Source organism: Canis aureus, chromosome 2 (genome assembly GCF_053574225.1).
Source record: "Canis aureus isolate CA01 chromosome 2, VMU_Caureus_v.1.0, whole genome shotgun sequence".
In the NCBI taxonomy this organism is placed as follows: domain Eukaryota; kingdom Metazoa; phylum Chordata; class Mammalia; order Carnivora; family Canidae; genus Canis; species Canis aureus.
Window position 1 is genome coordinate 92,016,039 of NC_135612.1, and position 20,145 is coordinate 92,036,183.

A 20,145-nucleotide genomic window follows, 5' to 3' on the forward strand; every position below is an offset into this window, starting at 1 on the left:
CTAAGCCAGCCAGGCACCCCCCATTTTCCACTTCCTATCTTGGGTAGAAGTACATCGCTTGTATCCCATTCAAATCATTAGCTCTTTGAGGACAAAATCCCGTTCGATTCACCTTCATAACTTTCAGAGCCTTTGTACATAGTTGAGAGGACGGTAGCCGTAAGTCATGGGCCCCCAGCGGAAATGAAGCGGCTTTGTTTCAAACCAGCTCTAGATCGACAATACCAAAGGCTGCGTCCTCTTCTGATGGCATCGGAGTCCCCTAAACTCGTCCCCCACTTGACAGTGTTGGGGGCCCCATGGGCAGCAGGTCTCACACGTGTCAGATTGAAGTCAGTCTGCACACTGGGCTTCAGGTGGGAAATAGCTCAGCTGCCCCAGTCGTGTTCCTGACTCAGCCCCCCCCCCCTCCGCCATCCCTCACCTTCACCATCTCAAACCTTTGCCTTCTCGGTTCTTTCTTCTCCGCAAAGAAAAAGTACGCGGCGCCCTTTAATCGTGTGAGTGCCAAGTAGTCTCCCGGTGGTACCTCCCCACCTCCCGGAAGAGAGACACGGCACCCACAGGATCTCTCGGATTAGAACTCAAATTGATGATCAATATTTTAAAAGCTCGAAATACAAATGTTTTCCATCAGTATCCCTGGTGATAGGACACCATTGAAAGGCTTCACTACTTCAAAGTACTCGTGTGGCATCTCGTCCCTGTCGTCCTGGTGCTGACCTCCCCACGGCCAGGTGCACTCAGAGAACACGTGCGTGCGAGGTCATCGATCGGGTCATCCTGGCCTTGTTTCTAGCATCTGGACTTCTTAGGGTAAACACGGAAAAAAGTAATATCCAGAGAATCTATTAATAAAAATTGTCATATGTTTTCCAGAGCAAGTTCATCAGAAAAATGGTCCCCAGAGATGCGCCGGGCGGGGGTGGAAGGAAGGAGAGGAAGAAGAAAGGAGGGAGAGCAGAAAAGAGAGAGGGAGGGAGGAAAAAAGAACGAAAGAAGAAAAGATTCTTAGAGTCAAAAAAAATAAGAGAAACCACATACCTGACATTTGCCTGCAGATTGACAGGAGATTTTCACAGCCCTTACTCCCCAAAGGGCAGGAATGAGGCCCTGTTATGCCCCAAAGGCTAGTGCTGTGTCTGGCCCACGGAGAGTTCTTAACAAATATTTCTTTGTTGAAAATAAATAAATAAATAAATACATACATACATACATACATACATTTTTTATCCTAAATACTCAGAGAAGAGCTACAGTTTGAAACATTATTTTTTCAGTTTTGCTTCACTCAAGAGTCACCCAAATATATCGGAACACAGAATCCTTTTTTCGAGGAAATCGTGTCTTGTGGATCACATTCTGAGAAATGTTGATAGGCACGGTAAATGAAACAAAAGAAAACCTATTTTGCTGTAAAGGTTAGGAAATATTTGGTTTCAATTCTCTAGAATCTTGACTAGCCCTGCAGGCGCTCCTACTTGTATTCAATGGTCTGAGTAATTCCCACTAGAGAGGGATGTTCAAGAAGGAAGTAGAAACTTTAAAATCTTTTAAAATTTGCTCAGGTTCCTGACATTCTGGGAAAATTAACCAGCTCAGTTGTAGGAGATAGTCCAGCTCCAAGCTCTCCAACGGCCTGCTTGCCTCAGACTGTGTGAATACCGATTTACCATCTTTATCAGATTCTTTACATAAAAATACAAGTCTCATCCCAAGGCCAACATAATTTCTTAAAGTTTAAGAACCACAACAACAAAAGTCTTGAACATTACTCAGTGACCTAGTTCTGCAAGCATAGGAGGAACTAAGAATCCCCAAAGAATTTTAGAATTCAAAAATCTGAGTTTTCGGGATCCCTGGGTGGCTCAGTGGTTTAGCACCTGCCTCTGGTCCAGGGCGTGACCTAGGAGTCCCCTGATCAAGTCCCACATCAGGCTCCCTGCATGGACCCTGCTTCTCCCTCTGCCTGTGTCTCTGCCTCGCTCTCTCTCTCTGTGTCTCTCATGAATAAATAAATAAAATCTCTTTTAAAAAATCTGAGTTTTCTATTTTTAAAAGCTTTTTGAAACCAAATGTTAAAAGACATGAATTGCGTCCTTTCAAAAATGTCCACAGTGATCTTATGCATACAGAGGAGGGTTTTTTTTAATTTACCCAAAGTTTGGTTAGCTCCAATTCCTCAAAGGAGACCTGGGTGCTTTTAGTTTTGGAGTCGTTGTATCAAGAGTATTAGCCCTGGGGTCGCCTGGGGGGCTCGGCGGTGGAGCACCTGCCTTCAGCCCAGGTCATGACCTGGGGTCCTGGGATCGCGGCCTGCAGCTGTTTTCCTTCTTCTCTCTCTCTCTCTCTCTCTCTCAAGTAAATAAAAAACCTTCCAAGATGAAAGTGGGCACCATGCAAAGATGGAGCAGCTGGTGCAAGGGGGACAAAGCCACCAGGCTTTGAAGGCCGAGAACCAGCGATGCTCCAGGACCAGCAGGCATGGTTCCCCGTCTACACCGAGGCCAGGGCCACCTGCGGGGCAGGGACTGGACTCCGACCAGGGGCCGCTGTCACCGCCACCCCACATGCAGGCCCTGAGGACACAGGGACTGGTGTGACTCCCACTCGCAGGCGAGAGAGCAGAGGTAGAGCTGAGACTGTGGCGGTTCGCGGCCCAGGCCCCGCTAGGCCGCAATGCAGGGAGTGGGGGGATCGCTCCACGGTTTCTTTCCCCCTTTGGAGGCTTAAAATTTAAATGTGTTATTAAAGATGAGAGAGATTTTTCAGAGATGTAAAAATATACACCCATGTAAATCATTGCATAAACAATTTTTATCAATTTTCTGGTATATTTTAGGGAAAGTGTTGAAAGTAGCGCATAACATCTTTTTTTTTTTGTCAAAACAACCAAATCATGTGCGAGACGAGAGGTTTCCGCGTTTTACAAAAGCTCAATCAACTTCCTGGTACAAGGAGTCATGTGGATCCGAAGATCGCAAATAATCACAGCTGGTCTCCAACACCCGGCAGTGGGGCCGCGGGCGGCGGCGAGGAGCGGGCGGTGGGCAAGGGCAGGGGGCGGCACGAGGGAGCGCGCCCCGGCCGCCGGGGGCAGCACGGCCCAGGTGCAGCCCTGGGAGGGGTCAGCACGTGGCCCAGGTGCGGCCATTGGGGGGCCAGTGCATGGCCCAGGTGTGGCCTCGGTGGCCCATGGGCCGCAACCCTGGAGCAGCGGGAGCGGTCAGGCTGCCTCCTCGTGTGGGCCAGGACCATCGTCCACGACCACGGAGCACGTGTGGGGGCTCAGGCCAGGGCGCCTGTCCCGGGTGACACGGGGGGCGCCTGTCCCAGGGGCCGCCCGGTGCATTCGGGTCCCCGGGTCGCCATCAGCAGCACCAAGGGTGCAGGTGCCGCGAGGCCGCGCAGCCCTGCCCCCGCCTTACCCTCCCCTGACCCGGCCTGACCCCTCGACCTCCTCACCCTCTTCATGCTCCGCAACGACATGGGCCTCTGCCCCCGCGGCTGCCCTTTCACTCCTGCCTTCGCCTGGTCCCTTAGAGCAGCAGCTCTGCCTCAGCAGACCCCTTGCTCGCACCCAGAACCCAGCACCCTGCCCCAGCACCCAGAACCCAGCCCCAGCACTTAGCACCCAGCCCCCAGCACCCAGCCCCAGCACCCAGCACCCAGCACCCAGCCCCAGCACCCAGCCCCAGCACCCGGCTGACCCGGGGCATCCGTGCGACCATCTGGCTCCTCGCTTCCTCTGGTCGTGACTGAAAGGCGGGTCACGGCGGGCTCCGGTGGCCTCTGCGTGGCATCATGCGTGTCTCCCCAGAAAGGGAACAAAGCCCGACAGGTGGAGAACGGCTGGACCGGGAGGCTCCGGAGCGGGCGCCCAGGACCACGGCGCCTGGAGACCGGCCTCGGACTAGGGGCGGCGACAGCCCGGTCCCCCGAGACAAGGCGCCCAGGAGGCCGGCCTCCCGCGGGACCACCCAGCAGCCACCTGCCACTGGGCCGCCGCTGCCCCCAGAATGATCCACCGGCCGAACCCGCGGCCTCAAGAACCGGAGCTCCCCGGAGCGGCCGAGGCGCCCACCCCAGATGACAAGTTACCCCGCAGCCGGTCCCTGTAGACGCGCACCCACAGACGGCCCTGCTCCCCAACACTCCCTCGCGCGCCCACGGTGCCGCTGGGGCCCTGCCTTCCTGTCTCATGATCCTCCCAAAGTATCAGGAGTGTTCGGCACCGCGCAGCCAAGGATCACATAGATCTCATCAACTTCCTACAAACCAGCTGTCCTACCTGAGCACGTGGCTGCTGTTCTCCTCCCGGCCCGGTACGCCCAGCCCAGCCCGGACCTGTCTGGGTGCTGGAAAACCCTCCTCGTGGAGTCTGCCCGCGCCCGATTCCCGCCGCCCCGAGCGGTGCATCTCCAAGGTCTCTCTGAGCCCGGCCTCTAGGCTCCGGCATCTCTGCTGGCCCGTGCTCCCTGGGCAGCAGCGCCCCGGGTTTCTTTAGGTAATTACTTCTCCTTCATCATGAGACTCTTACTCAAGGCGACCTGACCTTCAACCCAGGAGCAGCGCCAAGACCCAACACAGAGCCGCACATGCGTCCTCTCGGGCTGTAGATAGTAGCCACGTAAGACGCTAATAGGGTCATATCTAATTATTCCAGGTGAGACATTGTAGCAGTTCTGGGTGGGAATTCCTTCTGTCTAGACTCCTGCAGTATACTTGGCCCCTGTTTTCCAAGTCGGATTCTCCAGACTTCCCACCTGTGCGCTCCCCCCCACCACCACCAAAAAAACAAATGACCTTTGAGTTTAAGTTAGCTTTCAACCACAACTCTCTGATAAAACACTGCTATAAAATCCTTTTCTTTCCCTGAAGTATCTCTTTAATCATATGACTTCTGCGTTAAAAAAAAAAAAAAAAAAAAAGCTTTCAACAGCTTCCCACAGAATAACGCAAAATCTTTTCCAATGTTTTCCAAGGCCTTTTACATCAAGGTCTCAAACTACCTGTTACGGGTTGAAAAACATCCCCCCAAACTCATCTGTTAAATTCTCAATCCCTCATAACGTGACCTTACTTGGCAATAGGGTCACTGTGACATAATGAGTTAAGATGAGATAATACTAGAGTGGGGTCAGCCCACGATCTAATTTGACTATTGTCCTCATGAAAGAACCTTACATAAAGAGACACACATTCAGAAGGAAGACCCTGTGAAGACCTGGGGAGGACGCCGTTCGCAAGGGATGCCCAAGATCGACGGCAAAGCACCTGCAGCTAGGAGAGAAGCATAGAACAGCCTTTGGAAGAAACCAGCCTTGCCAGCGCCTTGATCTTAGACACCTGGACTCCACGCTGGACAATTAGTTTAAGCCACTCAGGTTTGTGGTACTTTGTTTCTGCAGCCCTAGCAAACTATCTTCCTAGATTTAAACTCCACACTCCCTTACAAAAATAATCTTCTCCAATAGAAATGATTAATTATACATTATCTTTATGCACACTTGAAATTTTTATAATAAGAAATTTTTCTCAATCCCAACAGATTTCTTAAATCTAGGAACTTAAAAAGCAGATTCTAAATTTTGTGGGGTTTTAATTTTTTCTATTGAAGTTTGATTTGCCAACATACAGTAGAACACCCAGGGCTCATCCCATCAAGTGCCCTCCACAGTGCCCGTCACCTGGATTCTAAATTTTGTATGGCCAAAGGCCCAAGCAATCTGGAGAAGAAAAACAACGTGTGGGGAATGGCCCTATCAAATATCAAGATTTATGATGAAGTTATTTTAATTAAGACAGTGTCTTATGAACACAAAGATTAACAAAGTGATCAGTGGAACAGAATTAGAGCCCCAAAACCAGAGCCACACACGTATAGAATCTCAATATCTGGCAGAGACAACTCTACAGGTAACTAGAAGAACAGCTTTTCAAAAAATGATACGGGGGCACCTGGGTAGTTTGGTCAGTTAAGCCTCCAACTCTTGGTTTTGGCTCAGCTCAGGATCTCAGGGTGGGGAGATCAAGCCCCACGTTGGCTCCTTGCTCACTGGGGTCTGCTGGAGATTCTCTGCCTCCCTTTCTGCTCCTCCCCCTGCTTTTTCTCGAAAATAAATACATCTTCAAAAAATGATGCTGGGACAGCTGGTAGTCCACATGGAAAAAAATAAATGTAAAATCAAATCCATACCTTATGCCATATATAAAAAACAAATTCTAATGGGTTAAAAACACGTATGTGATGGTAAAAATTTAAAAACTTTTAAAGGAAAATATAGGAGAATGCCTTATGACCTTGGGATAGCAAATGATTTCTTAAATGGGATGCAAACTATTAAGGAAAAGACTTATAAATTCTACTATAAGATGAAGAACTTCTTTTCATCAAAAGACACCATAAAAAAAAGTGACAAAAAAATCCCACAAACTATTGAGGACAACTGCAACATAAATAACTGACAAAAGGATTAGTTACCAGGATACATCAAGAACTTCTCTGAATCAATAAGAAAAAAGCCAAAACAACTCAATATAAAAATTTCCAAAACATATGGGACAATCATTGCCCTACAAAGGAAAGCTAATAGTCCAATAAACACGAAAATGCCCTCAACTGCACTAATAACAGAGAAATATGAACTGAGGCCACGATGAAGCGTATGATATGCCTGCTAGATTAACACAAATTAGGAAAGATAATAATAAACATTGACAAGAATGCTGCTAAGTGAGGTTACGATTTGGTGCAATTACTTTAGAAAAGAATTTGGTATTCTCTTGTAAAATTGATCATTCGCATCTCCACAATCCAACAATTTAACTCCGAGGTATATATCCTAGAGAAACCAGGAAACATGTTTAAAAATATTCATGGAAGTGTTGTTTCTGAGAGCAAAAAGAGTGGATCTAACAAAAATGTCCAATAACAGAAGGCTGGATAAATTATAATATGTTGACACATTGGATTATTATGTACCCATAAAATAGAATGAATCACAGCTATGTACAATAGGAATAAAATGTTAAAAACAACCTTGAGTGGGAAAAAGGCAGACCACAGAAGGCTACATTGAGTATGATATTTTATAAAGCTCATAAACAAGCAAAAGTGAACAGGATGTCATCTAGCAAATATACATGTATGGACTTTATCACTAATATACCAAAAGAAGGATAGACATAAGCCTGACGGTAGAATTTACCTGGTTGGGATAGAGAAGGAAAGGCCCAGAATAAGGAGGAAATCATCCTAAAAGAAGGATAGTTTCAGCAGTATTGGTAACATCCTATTTCTTAAATTTAGCGGTGGGCGCAGTAGCGTTCATTCTACGGCTACGTATCAAATCTTACACCAGTAATGCATGAATCCTTTTTTTGTACCTAATAGTACATAATTTAAAAAATTAAGTAAAATGTCTTCAAATTCTGAGATGAGATAGGTTAGTTCTATGGTTACATTCTTTGCTTTGAAAGCAGGAACACCTGTGGCGCTTATCTTCAGGGATTACGAAGAGCTGAGTCTCTATGTTCATTTTTCCAAGAATATATCTGTTTTCTATTGCTGCGTGACACATTACCACAGCGTAGCCGCCGGAAACGACATCCACCTATTAGCTCACAGGTCTGTAGGTCCAAAGTCTAATCACAACCTAACAAAGCTCTTCGTTCGGGGTCCCAAAGACCTAAAATCAAGGTGTTGGCTGCAACCCGCTTCCAAATTTTTTCACATTGTTGGCCAAATTCTGGTCTTTGTGGTTGTAGGACTGAAATCCCCAATTACTGTCTGCTGGGGGCCACTCTTAGCTCCAGAAGCCTTCCCATATGTGGAGTCAGCAAAGGAGAACCTCCCTCATGTGTAATCCCTCTCACACTTCAAACCTCTTTCCAGAAAGACCTTACCCCTTATCCAGAAAGAGCTTGTCTAATTAGTTCAGGCCCGCCCGTATCATTTCCCTATTTTTAAAGCCAGTTGATATGCGAACTTATTTACATCTGCCAAATCCCTTCACAGCAGCACCTAGATTCATACTTGATTGAATACCTGGGAGAAGGTGTGTCCATACCAGGAGCTACGAATCTTGAGGGTCATCTTCAAATTCTACTTCCCGCTATTCCTAATCATCAAGCTTAATTTATTTAATAATTCCTCTCACTGATACGTAGTTTCTTCATGCCTCATCATATTGCATCTATTTCTTTGTATAATTAGATTTTGTTTCTAGTCTACTTATACTTTAATACCGATCAGCTTATGTATTCTTGTAGCATCTCCATGCCATAATTTTTAACTATATTTATATTTAGTATGTGATTGACAGGTGTCCCTGTACTTTATTTTTTCCATACTTTGGCTGTTTTTATATTTTATGTTCCCACAAAATTTTTAAAAACTAACCTCTTTGGAATTTTTATTACAGTTAGATATTTTTTCAGAACTTGAAAATTAAATTTGACAAAACTGGAAATTTGGTTGGAACCGAATTGGGAAAAATTGACATTTGTATTAATCTGAACTCTCTCCATTGCTGGTGAAAGAAATCCAGTGCAAAGTAGTTGTTCATATTTGTAGATCATATTAAACAGTATCTGATATATGGTCAAAGTGTCTAATACATATATAAACTAACATTTTTGGCCTTGGCTTAAATATTTTCTCATCAGAGAGGCCTCTGCTGACATTCCACACTTCCAATTCCACCACCTCCTTTAATATTAATCACAGCCTTATCTCTACCTAGTATTTTCTTATTTATTTATTTATCGTCTTGTTCCCACCCATTAGAATGAATGTAAGTCTATGAGCATAAGGAGACTTGTTCTGTATGTGCTAGATATTCAATAAATGTTACAAAAAAATAAAAACAAAGATGTGGATTTACTGCAAGGATACTGAAGTAACACAGTATGAAAAAAAAAGGCAATAAAATAAGGAGTAAAATAGCTCTGTAGAGCTCAGCCACTAGAACTGGGAACTTGACACCTTCAGGACATCGCTGACCTTAAGGGTTGTCACTGCTTGTCTCTCAGGACTTCATTTTCTGCTACTACACATGAGTTTTCTCCAAGTGGTGGAAAACACGGCCGTCAGCAGTCTGAAATTTATTCTTTCAGCTTCAAGACATGAAAACCAGTGGAGTAACTCTCCCAGGCTCAACTTCTTTAATGCTGAGATGATTTCTGACCATCCCAGTTTGGCGTAAGCACTCAACTGTTGGATCAGCTACCCTAACATGGGAAATGAAATACTACATTTGGCCCAGGCTTAATTAATCGCTCACCTGCGTGCCTCACCAAATCGTGTCTACTACAGCCATCTCATCTATGAATATGGTATATCTCTCTATGTATTTCTTTTATCATCTCTCAACAGAGTTTTGTAGTTCTCTAGATGTTATACCTTTTAAAAGATTTTATTATTTTTATTATTTTTTTTTGCAAAAGATTGAGAGAGAGAGAGAGAGATCACAGAGGGAGAGGGAAGAGCAGGCTTGCTGCTGAGCAGACAGGTGGATGCAGGGCTCAAACTCAGGACCCTGACATCATGATCTGAGCTGAAGGCAGATGCTTAACCCACCAAGCCACACAGATGCTCCTTACACTTTCTTGTTAACATAACTGTTATGTTTATTTTCATAAACTTTGTGAATTGTAGTTCTTTTCTTTTTCTCAATAATTATTCCTGGTAATATGGAAAATGCATTGATTAATTTGTAATTTTTTAATTGTTTACCTTGTTGAACTTTCTTATTTGGAATGCCATCATAACAATTCTCCCGTTTTTAATATTACAAAATAATGACTCTTCATTCAAGACCTTATACTTTTACATAGTGGCTATCTCCCCCAGAGTTGTCACCTTGAAAGTTGTGTAATTCTAAAACATATGCTCAGTTCCTGCTCCTGTTCCCTGAGGACCTCTTCCAAGTCCATACAACTTCAGCTAAAGTATTGGGCCTTTGCACTGGGTCAACTCGGTTACCCAATCACAGTCAATTAGACCAGGGTTGGCACTGAGACGAGGGGACTACTGAGCTCTCCCTGTTTAGAATTTGTGACTGACGACCTGAGATAAGTAAGAAGCACACCTCAGTTATCTGCAGGTACTGAGCTTCTGTACTGACGGCAGTTCTCTGGGTTTTGATCAGCCATCTTTTCCCCTCCTCCCTATCACCGTGTGCACAGAAGAGTAGAAAAAATAAAAAGGGAGCAGGAATGAGAATTAATGATGCAGGTATGCAAATTACAATCGACTTTGTGGCTCCAGAGGAGGAAAAAGAAAGAGTGAATTTTAATCATTTGTCAAATCCCTCTTTTAGGTATATAAAACATGGTTCTGCTTTGTGTATGTGGATTTCTTCAAGATATTTTTGCTTATTTCAAATAAATTGCCCCTTATGTTAAGCTATTTTTGTGTGGGTTTCTGCTACTTGCAAATAAAGAAACTCTAAGAAAAGAAACTATATCCCATTCTAGTCATTTTTTTCCATTGTGCAAGACATTTTTGAGAAAATTACTCTAGAATTGTCTTCCAAGACTTGGTCATCATCTTACATGTAATGGCATATCTTAATCCTCAAAAAATTCTAACAACGAAAATCTTTCAGAGATGCATAACTTACGCACTTGAGATTTGAAGAACAGTCACTGAATATTCATTGTATGTCAAATAATTGGCTTAATTGTTTCATAGTAATGACTTGTTTCTTGAGCATAAATTCCTGGAGTAGAGTATAAATGAAGTTATGAAGATAAATTCAGGAGTTAGATTTTCTAGGTTCCAATCCTGGCTCTAAATAGAGTAACTGTGAACAACTTATAAAGTCCTTGTGAGATATACATAAGATAATCTATAAAAAGACTTAAAACAGTGTCTTTCATGTAGTAAGTGCTTAATAAATATTAACTATTATCACAATTACTACTAATAACACAATTACTGTTCTTTACTATGTGCAATGTGCAAATGTGATACGCTACAAGCAATACCTACTGTATATCACAAGGAATTTCTGCCTTCATGGATGCACAATCTACAAATGATCGCTGGGACTTGAAAGGAATAGAAAATCATGCTCTCCTTCACGGTATAATTATGTGAAATTATACATAGTAATGTTTTAAATGGATTAAATGTAAGTGGCTTATATAACACAATAATTTTCTCAGAAGCATCATGTAATGTAGAAAACATTTGGCCACCTTTGAGTAAATACCCTTTTAGTGCTCCTGCCAGTAGAAGTGTTTTATTCATGAATTCTGGTCATTCTCTAGCATTTATTGAGCAGTTACTGTATGCCACGTTCTAAGTGCTGCGAATACAGCTATGAAGACAAACAAGGTCCTGTCTGCATGTAGCTTGAGTTTTACTATATGGAATCAAGCAATAAGCAAATAAATAATGTAATAATTTCGAACACTGAGAAGTGCTATGAAGAAAAGCAAACAGAGCAACAGGAGAATGATGGAGATGGCAGGATGACTCAGTGATTCCCAGGTCTCTGGAGAAAGTGAAACTGAGTGAGGTCTAAATGGTGATAGGGACCAGCCTCGAGTCCTGTATGTGTGTCTCACTGTAAAATCTGTTGTGGCCATAAACTTGACCAAAGTTTATGTTTAATTCCTTTTTTTTAAGATTTATTTATTTATTTATTTATTTATTTATTTATTTATTTATTTATGATAGACATAGAGAGGGAGAGAGAGAGAGGCAGAGACACAGGCAGAGGGAGAAGCAGGCTCCCTGCAGGGAGCCCGATGTGGGACCCTACCCCAGGACTCCAGGATCGCTCCTTGGGCCAAAGGCAGGCACCAAACTGCTGAGCCCCCCAGGGATCCCCTCCTTTTTATTTTTTTTTTTAAGATCTATTTATCTTAGAGAGAGAGCGCCCAGGTGGGAGGGGCAGAGGGAGGAGAGAAAAACTCAAGGGACCCCCTGCTGACCATAGAGCCCCACCTGGGGCTTGATCACAGGACACTGAGATCATGACCTGAGCCAAAACCAAAAGCTGGACACTTAATCAACTGCACCACTTAGGCTCCCCTTATCCTTATTATTTAATTGCTAATGCTTCAAATCCATTTTTTTCCTACTAGTATCAGAGCACAGAAAAAAATCTGAATTTAAAGCTTATAGGCAGTTTATACTATCTTTTTTAAAGTCCATTTTTCTTGCTGCATCTTAGACTGAGTGTGATGATACAAAACTAGAAGGGGGTGCAGTAAACACAAATTCCATTGGTACCCAATATCCTGCCTGGAATGACTGAACCAGCCCTGGAGTCTGAGGGATGGGGAACTTTGTGTGAACATATCAAGCACAAATCCATCCTCGTTTTTTAAAATTGAAGTGTTTTAAACTTTTAAAAAAAGTTTTTTTAATTCAAAAAATTTTAGGGATCCCTGGGTGGCGCAGTGGTTTGGTGCCTGCCTTTGGCCCAGGGCGCAATCCTGGAGACCCAGGATCGAATCCCATGTTGGGCTCCCGGTGCATGGGGCCTACTTCTCCCTCTGCCTCTCTCTCTCTCTCTCTCTCTCTCTCTCTGTGACTATCATAAATAAAAAAAAAATTAAACTAATAATTGACATATTGTATTAGTTTCAGGTGTACAACATAATGGTCGCACACGGGCATGCGCTGTGGACTGATCCCCACAGTGAGCCTGGTTAACATCCATCACCACATGTGGCTGGAGAATTATTTCTCATGACGAGAACTTTTAAGATCTACTTTCTTGGCAACTGTTAAGTATGCAGTCCAGTATTATTAACTATAGCCACCGTGCTGTACCTTACACCCCAATGACTTATTTTATAACTGGGAGTTTCTACCTTTAGACTCCCTTCACCCCCCCTTATCCCCACCTCTAGCGACCACCAGTCTGTTTTCTGTATGTCTGAGCATGGGACTTTTATTTGTTTTTAGATTCCACATATGAGATGGGGCAGCCTTAGTCTTTCCCCAGCTGATTCATCTCACTTTGCATGATGCCCTCAAGGCCCATCCATGTTGCCCGAATGAGAAGCTTCCTTCTTTTTTCATGGCTGGGTAATACCGCAGTGTATACACCTTCAGGTTTGCATCAGAGACTTTGGCGACTGGTTCCAGTCCTGGGAGAATCATCGGGCCTCCTAGGACACCGGGTTTCTGAGGAAATGAAGTCCTTATGTGATGAGGTGTCTACGTGACAATTGCTGTAAATTTTCAGCGGCCGATAATGCTAAGTTGAGCCGTAGTTATGAGCTTATTCCCAGTAAGTCTACGAGAACCTCAGCAAAATAATGAATTCTAGAAGTCCTAGGAAATTAGAAGCAATATGAAAAGGCTACACTGAAAAAGACACAACGAAATAGAAAATCAGTGAGCCCAGGAACTTTTAGGTTGGGGATCTTTGGCGTCCCCCGCAGCGGATTCCACATTATTATTATTATTATTTTATTTATTTATGATAGAGAGAGAGAGAGGCAGAGACACAGGCAGAGGGAGAAGCAGCCTCCATGCACCGGGAGCCCGATGTGGGGTTCGATCCCGGGTCTCCAGGATCGCGCCCTGGGCCAAAGGCAGGTGCAAAACCGCTGCGCCCCCCAGGGATCCCCCGGATTCCACCTTAACCAGCGTCACCGCCAAGTCCTCGCCTTCAGGTCCCCGTTTGCATGCGGCTGAGCCATCACCAGGGCTCTCCAGGACGGCCGTCGGTCCGTCCGTCCTCAGAGCCTCGCCGCGGGGCCCTCGGTGGCGGGCGGGGGCCCAGGAGCCCACCTCGCGACCTCAGCGCCCCGCACCCCGTGCCCGCCTGTGCCTGCCGGCCGCGGCCCTCTTCACCTGCAGCCGGGGGGTCGGGGCCCGGGCGCTGCAGGAGGCCCCGCCGGGGGCGTCTGCGCCCACCTGTGCCCGCCCGCCCGGCGCCCCCCGCGGACAGAGGCCCCCGACGGGCCCCCCAGCGCCCCAGTCCATCCCCAGCGCCCCCCACCGACGAGGCCCCCGATGCCCCCCGCGCCCCAGCCCGTCCTCTGCGCCCACCTGTGCCCGCCCCCCCCACCCTCGCCAACAGAGTCCCCCGCGCCCCAGTCGCCCCCGCGCCCCCCCGGGCTCTGAGCCCCCCCGGACGCCGCACCTCCAGGAAGGGTCGCTGGGCGCGGGGGGGCCTGCAGGTGGCGGCGCCGTCCAGCCCGCAGCTCCCGGCCTGGCAGGTGCCGCCGACGCCGAGACCCAGACCCCGACGGAGCGAGGAAGCGGGCCCCGCCGCCGTGGTGGGCCGGGCGGACGCGATGCCTCGGTTTCCCCAGGGCCCGTCGGGGGACGCGGCTCTGGGGCGGGCGCTGCAGGGGCTTCAGGGAGCCCTGCGGACACCGCAGTCGTGGAGCTGACCGGGTCGCACGAAAGCTACCGAGGAACCGTGTCTTTACGCTTAGAAATTGGACTTTAGGGCGGCCCGGGGGGCCCAGCGGTTTAAGCGCCGCCTGCAGCCCAGGGCCTGATCCTGGAGACCCGGGGTCGAGTCCCGCGTCGGGCTCTCTGCGTGGAGCCTGCTCCTCCCTCTGCCTGGGTCCCTGCCTCTCTCTCTCTCTCTCTCTCTCTCATGAAAAAATAAATAAATCTTTAAGAAAAAAAAAAAAAGTTGGACTTTATGCAGTGTCCCTGCTCCCTACCGCGTAGAACTCCCTGCGCAGAATAAACACAGCCGTCAGGTGCGACTGTGACTCGTGTGTTTTGCCAGACAGCCTTAGCAAGCTTGACCCTGCGATCTCAACTCTCAAGAGTAGATGCTTCTTCACCCAAAACATTCCACGACAAAAACAGAACAAAACAAAACAAAAATTCACCCCCCAAAATTCTGCAAACTAAAAAATTAGAATTTCCTTTACCCAACTGTGTGATCTTTCCCCTTCTCTGTCATAGGCACTCTGGGAGAAAAAATAATAATTGGTTGAAATTCAAAGATATTAATGGCCAAAGGAGCAATGAGATATTCAGAACAAGATATGAATATAGAAATTATGGGTCCTATAACACTAGTCTCCCATCTGCAGATAAACAGAATATTTAGATAGAGCAAGACGATGAAGTCAAACCCCACACCTTAGAGTGGGTACTCAACCACTGCCGTATAAACTTCCATTCCATTAACATTATTACGGAGATTACTGAAATACCAAATTCATCATTTTATCCTAAGAACACATTCAGAAAGAAATCACACCAAGGTTATTAAAGCAGCCATTCAGTTGACCTCATTCGTTCTGTGAATGGAATCCATGGTGCTGGCCCAAATGACTCTTCTGTTTTCCATCTTTGCTAAAAAGCTGAATCAAGTTAAGTTACTTTTAATAAAATTTACTAGTTGGTAATTGGTTCTTAACTTTTTTGAAAAGAAAACCATATGTGAGTACATTCTAATTCTAGAATGTTTTCAAATCCAGGCTTGAAGATTAGATTAGATTGAAGCTGTAGATGTGATCCTACAAAAATGAGGAGAGCACCTGGGTGGCTCAGTCGGTTAAGCGATTAACTCTGGGCTCAGGTCATGATCTGAGGGTCATGTGATCGAACCCCGTGGTGGGGCTCCAAGCTCAGCAAGGTCTGCTGAAGATTCTCTCCCTCTCCTCCCACCCCTCCCCCTGCTTGAACGTGCACACTTGCTCTCCCTCTCTCTGTCTCTCTCTCAAATAAATAAACCTTTAAAAGGAAGATTAAGAAAAGTCTGGGTATATATATATATATATATATATATATATATATATATTTCAGGCCTGTCCTTTTTCTATTAAAGTGAGATGGTTGATAAAAATTTATTTTCTGGGACTTTGACAATATGAAATATTTTCCATTTGAATTTGAATGTAGCTATCCCAGGAAATCCTAAATTTTTCAAGCAAAGTATACCACATCGTCGTAGTTTCTTTTAGAGAAGCAGACAAATTTAAGCTAGTTTTCCATGTATTTTATTTTATTTTATTTTATTTTTTAATTTTTTTTTATTTATTTATGATAGGCACGCAGTGAGAGAGAGAGAGGCAGAGACACAGGCAGAGAGAGAGGCAGGCTCCATGCACCCGGAGCCCGACGTGGGATTCGATTCCGGGTCTCCAGGATCGCGCCCTGGGCCAAAGGCAGGCGCCAAACCGCTGCGCCACCCAGGGATCCCAGTTTTCCATGTATTTTAAAGATGAAAATGAAACATATTCACTGAACAGCTTCAGTTATTAGAAGAGTGACTACACTGAAGGTACATTTTCATGTATAACTCTGAAACTGTCTCAATTATGTGTGAGAGAAAAAGATAGTTTTTAAACTTCCCTATCCTTCCAAGTGTTCCTTTAAGAAAAAAACAACTAGTTACTTCTTATTCACTCATTCATTCATTTATTCATTCAAAGATTCACTGAGGGCCTGCTGTATGTAAGGCACCATTAGATGTTTTATAATTCAACATATGTGAGCTTTTTTTTAATGTATATGATCTTTAACAAAACCAGGTATTTGCACGGAAAAACAAAAACAGTAGTGTTCCTCTCTGAAGGAATTAAGCCAATGATTCAGGGGAAGCTCTGGCAGTTGGCCACAGCCATGACTCCTGTGGTAGATTGTACGATGGGCTCCAAAGGCTTCTTTCCCTCCTGCAATTTTGTCGAGGGTCATAAGGGGTGGACTGTATGTCCCATCCCGTTGACTTCGGACTTGACTGTGTGACTTGATTTGACTGATGGCATGTTAGCCAGTGTGACATAGGAGAGGAGTCACGTGCTTTCCTGCTCACTCTCACGCCCTTCTGCCACCTTCGTGATGAGCTGGCCCCCAAGCAGCCCCAGACCCAGAGTGAGACAGGCGGGTGCATGTAAACCTGACCCACAACTCTAGCCAAGCCTACTCCATCCCAGAAAACCCACACACCTGTCCAGTTCAAGAGACAGACAGGTGGAAGCAGGGAGGGAAGGAGAGGAAGAGAGAAGTAAACTTAGGGAAAACAAAAAATAAACTTCTAAGCTATTAAGTGAACATCGTCACAACATGTAGACAACTTACTTTGATTATCGATTTTTAGGATCAACCTGTAAAGCACAGAAGATTTCAATATGGTCACAACATAGATTATAAATGTCATCAAACTTGATGTAAAAATACAAATGAAAGAAAGTAGAAACTGAAAGGGACAGAAAGAGCAAATACAAAGGGAAGGGAGCAAAGAGGCTCCATATTGAGAAATAGAGAATCAAGCCCACTGTCTATGATGATGAAACAAGCAATAGCTGTACGTTATATAGTTTATTTTTTTAATTTTTTTATTGGAGTTCAATTTGCCAACATATAGCATAACACCCAGTGCTCATCCCGCCAAGTGTCCCCCTCAGTGCCCGTCACCCAGTCATCCCAACCCCCCTCCCACCTCCCCTTCCACTACCCCTTGTTCATTTCCCAGAGTTAGGGGTCTCTCATGTTTTGTCACCCTCACTGATATTTCACTCATTTTCTCTCCTTTCCCTTTATTCCATTTCACTAATTTTTATATCCACAGCAACTTATTGCAAGATACATCCATGAAGGCAAGAGAAACAAAGCAAAAATGAATTACTGGGACTTCATCAAGATAAGAAGCTTCTGCACAGCCAAAGAAACAGTCAACAAAACTACAAGACAACCTACAGATGGGAGAAGATATGTGCAAATGACAGATCAGATAAAGGGCTAGTTTCCAAGATCTATAGAGCTTATTAAACTCAACAGTAAAGAAACAAACAATCCAGTCATGAAATGGGCAAAAGACATGAAGAGAAATCTCACAGAGGAAGACATAGACATGGCCAACATGCACATGAGAAAATGCTCTGCATCACTTGCCATCAGGGAAATACAAATCAAAACCACAATGAGATACCATCTCACACCAGTGAGAATGGGGAAAATTAACAAGGCAGGAAACCACAAATGTTGGAGAGGATGCGGAGAAAAGGGAACCCTCTTATGCTGTTGGTGGGAATGGGAACTGGTGCAGCCACTCTGGAAAACTGAGTGGAGGTTCCTCAAAGAGTTAAAAATAGATCTGCCCTACGACCCAGCAATTGCACTGCTGGGGATTTACCCCAAAGATACAGATGCAATGAAATGCTGGGACACCTGCACCCCGATGTTTATAGCAGCAATGTCCACAATAGCCAAACTGTGGAAGGAGCCTCGGTGTCCATCGAAAGATGAATGGATAAAGAAGATGTGGTCTATGTATACAATGGAATATTCCTCAGCTATTAGAAATGACAAATACCCACCATTTGCTTCAACGTGGATGGAACTGGAGGGTATGATGCTGAGTGAAGTAAGTCAATCGGAGAAGGACAGACATTATACGTTATATATTTTAAAGTTTAATCATTGTATTAATCTGCTAGGGCTACCATAGCCAAATAGCACAGCCTGAGTAGTCTAAACGACAGATACCTTCTCCTAGCTCCAGCGCTGGCAGCCCCAGATCAAGAGGCGGGCAGAGCTGATGGCACTCTGACTCCTGTCTCCGCGGCTTGCACACGGCCACCTTCTCACTCTGTCCTCACACGGTCTTTTCTCTTTGCGCATATTACCAACGGCTCTTTGTGTCCAAATTTCCTCTTCTTTTTTTTTAATATTTTATTTATTTGATGGAGAGAAAGAGAGAGAGAGAGAGAGAGAGAGAGAGCACAAGCAGGGGGAGCAGGAGAGGGAGAACCAGGGCTGGATGCTGGGCTGGATCCCAGAACCCGGAGATCATGTCCTGAGCCAAAGGCAGATGCCTAACCAACTGAGTCACCCAGACGCCCCTAAATTTCCTCCTCTTATAAGCACACCAGGGCTGGTCATTTTGACTTAATCACCTCTTGAAGGACCCTGTCTCCAAATACAGTCACATTGTGTACAGGGGGGTTAGGACTTCAACATATGAATTTGGAGAGAATATATTTCAGCCCATAATAATCAAAATGTTTTTTTAAGATTTTATTTATTTATTCACAAGAGACACAGAATGAGGCAGAGACACAGGCAGAGGGAGAAGCAGGCTCCCTGCGGGGAGCCCGATGTGGGACTCGATCCCAGGACCCCAGCGTCATGCCCTGGGCCAAATGGAGATGCTCAACCGCTGAGCCACCCAGGCGTCCCTCAAATGTATTTAAAAACATAAATTAAAATAGTGGTGTAACTGTAATGAAAGGTAGGAGGAGGGGGAAATGGGTAGTTTGATAGTATCTAAAACTGAAATCAAGAAATAGTGGTGGATACATATTACTTAGAGACGTAGAGGTGATTGAGGGCTGCCACGTAGAGTCGAGCAAATTCTACAGGGTACGACTGAACATGGCAGCCCTGACTGACCACAAAAATAAATATTAATATTAACAATTAAAAATTAAAAGTAGTTTGCTCTGGGGAATAGGAATAGGATTGAGGAAGAGCAAAAACCACTCAGTACTAGTTTACCCTGAAATCACACACACACACATATATATATATGTTACTTGGACAAAAAAAATTAAACTCCAACTGAATAAAATAAAAAAATAAGAATTTCATTTCCCCTTTTCCTTCTCCCCACCGTCTATTTCCAAATCTTATTAGCTCCTGAATAGATTGTGGTAAAGTCTTCGAAATGTTTTCCTTGCCTCTCGTACCCTCCAACACAGCCTGCAATGCCTCTAGAGTGTTCTGTCTCAAATAAAAATACGACCATGTCAATGATCCTTGAACCCCGGTGCGATGTTCCTTGACAGGGGAGCTAGGCTGACTCTCTCCAGTGTCTTCTCGGATAAACTCTCTTATCGTCACTTTATTTTTTTTCCCCAGACTAATTGTTTGAGATTTTCCCCATTCATCATGCTCTATCTGCTTTTAGTCTTACGTTATCTGGCTGAAATCCTCTTTCCTTTTCTCAATTCCAACACGCCCCCCACCCTTCTCCAACTCATTGCCTCCATTTGGTTTACTCTCTTCTCATCCTATGGTCCCAGGCGATTGGCTTTAGATGGAGCTCACTACAGGGCTTGGCTTCCCTCTCTCCTTTGGTGAGCTCTGTTTCTTGGTGTTGGCTTCACTCTTGAATCCAAAATAGTGAACTGCACGGTGCTTGTAGTACAGTCAGTGCAGAGAGCAAGGGCCTTCCCAAACCTCATTGTGTCCCA

General features: G+C 45.1%; 1 long non-coding RNA gene across 1 annotated transcript in view; it reads right to left on the reverse strand.

Annotated features, from left to right (window-relative positions):
• Window positions 1-424: 424 nt before the first annotated feature.
• LOC144303391 (uncharacterized) overlaps window positions 425-20,145 on the reverse strand; it is a 33,215-nt gene continuing 13,494 nt past the window's right edge. The window contains exons 4-5 of the long non-coding RNA XR_013370453.1: window positions 1,045-1,173; window positions 425-810 (exon numbers count right to left, since the gene is read on the reverse strand). This is a non-coding gene — a long non-coding RNA (uncharacterized LOC144303391). The remainder of the gene's footprint in view (window positions 811-1,044; window positions 1,174-20,145) is intronic.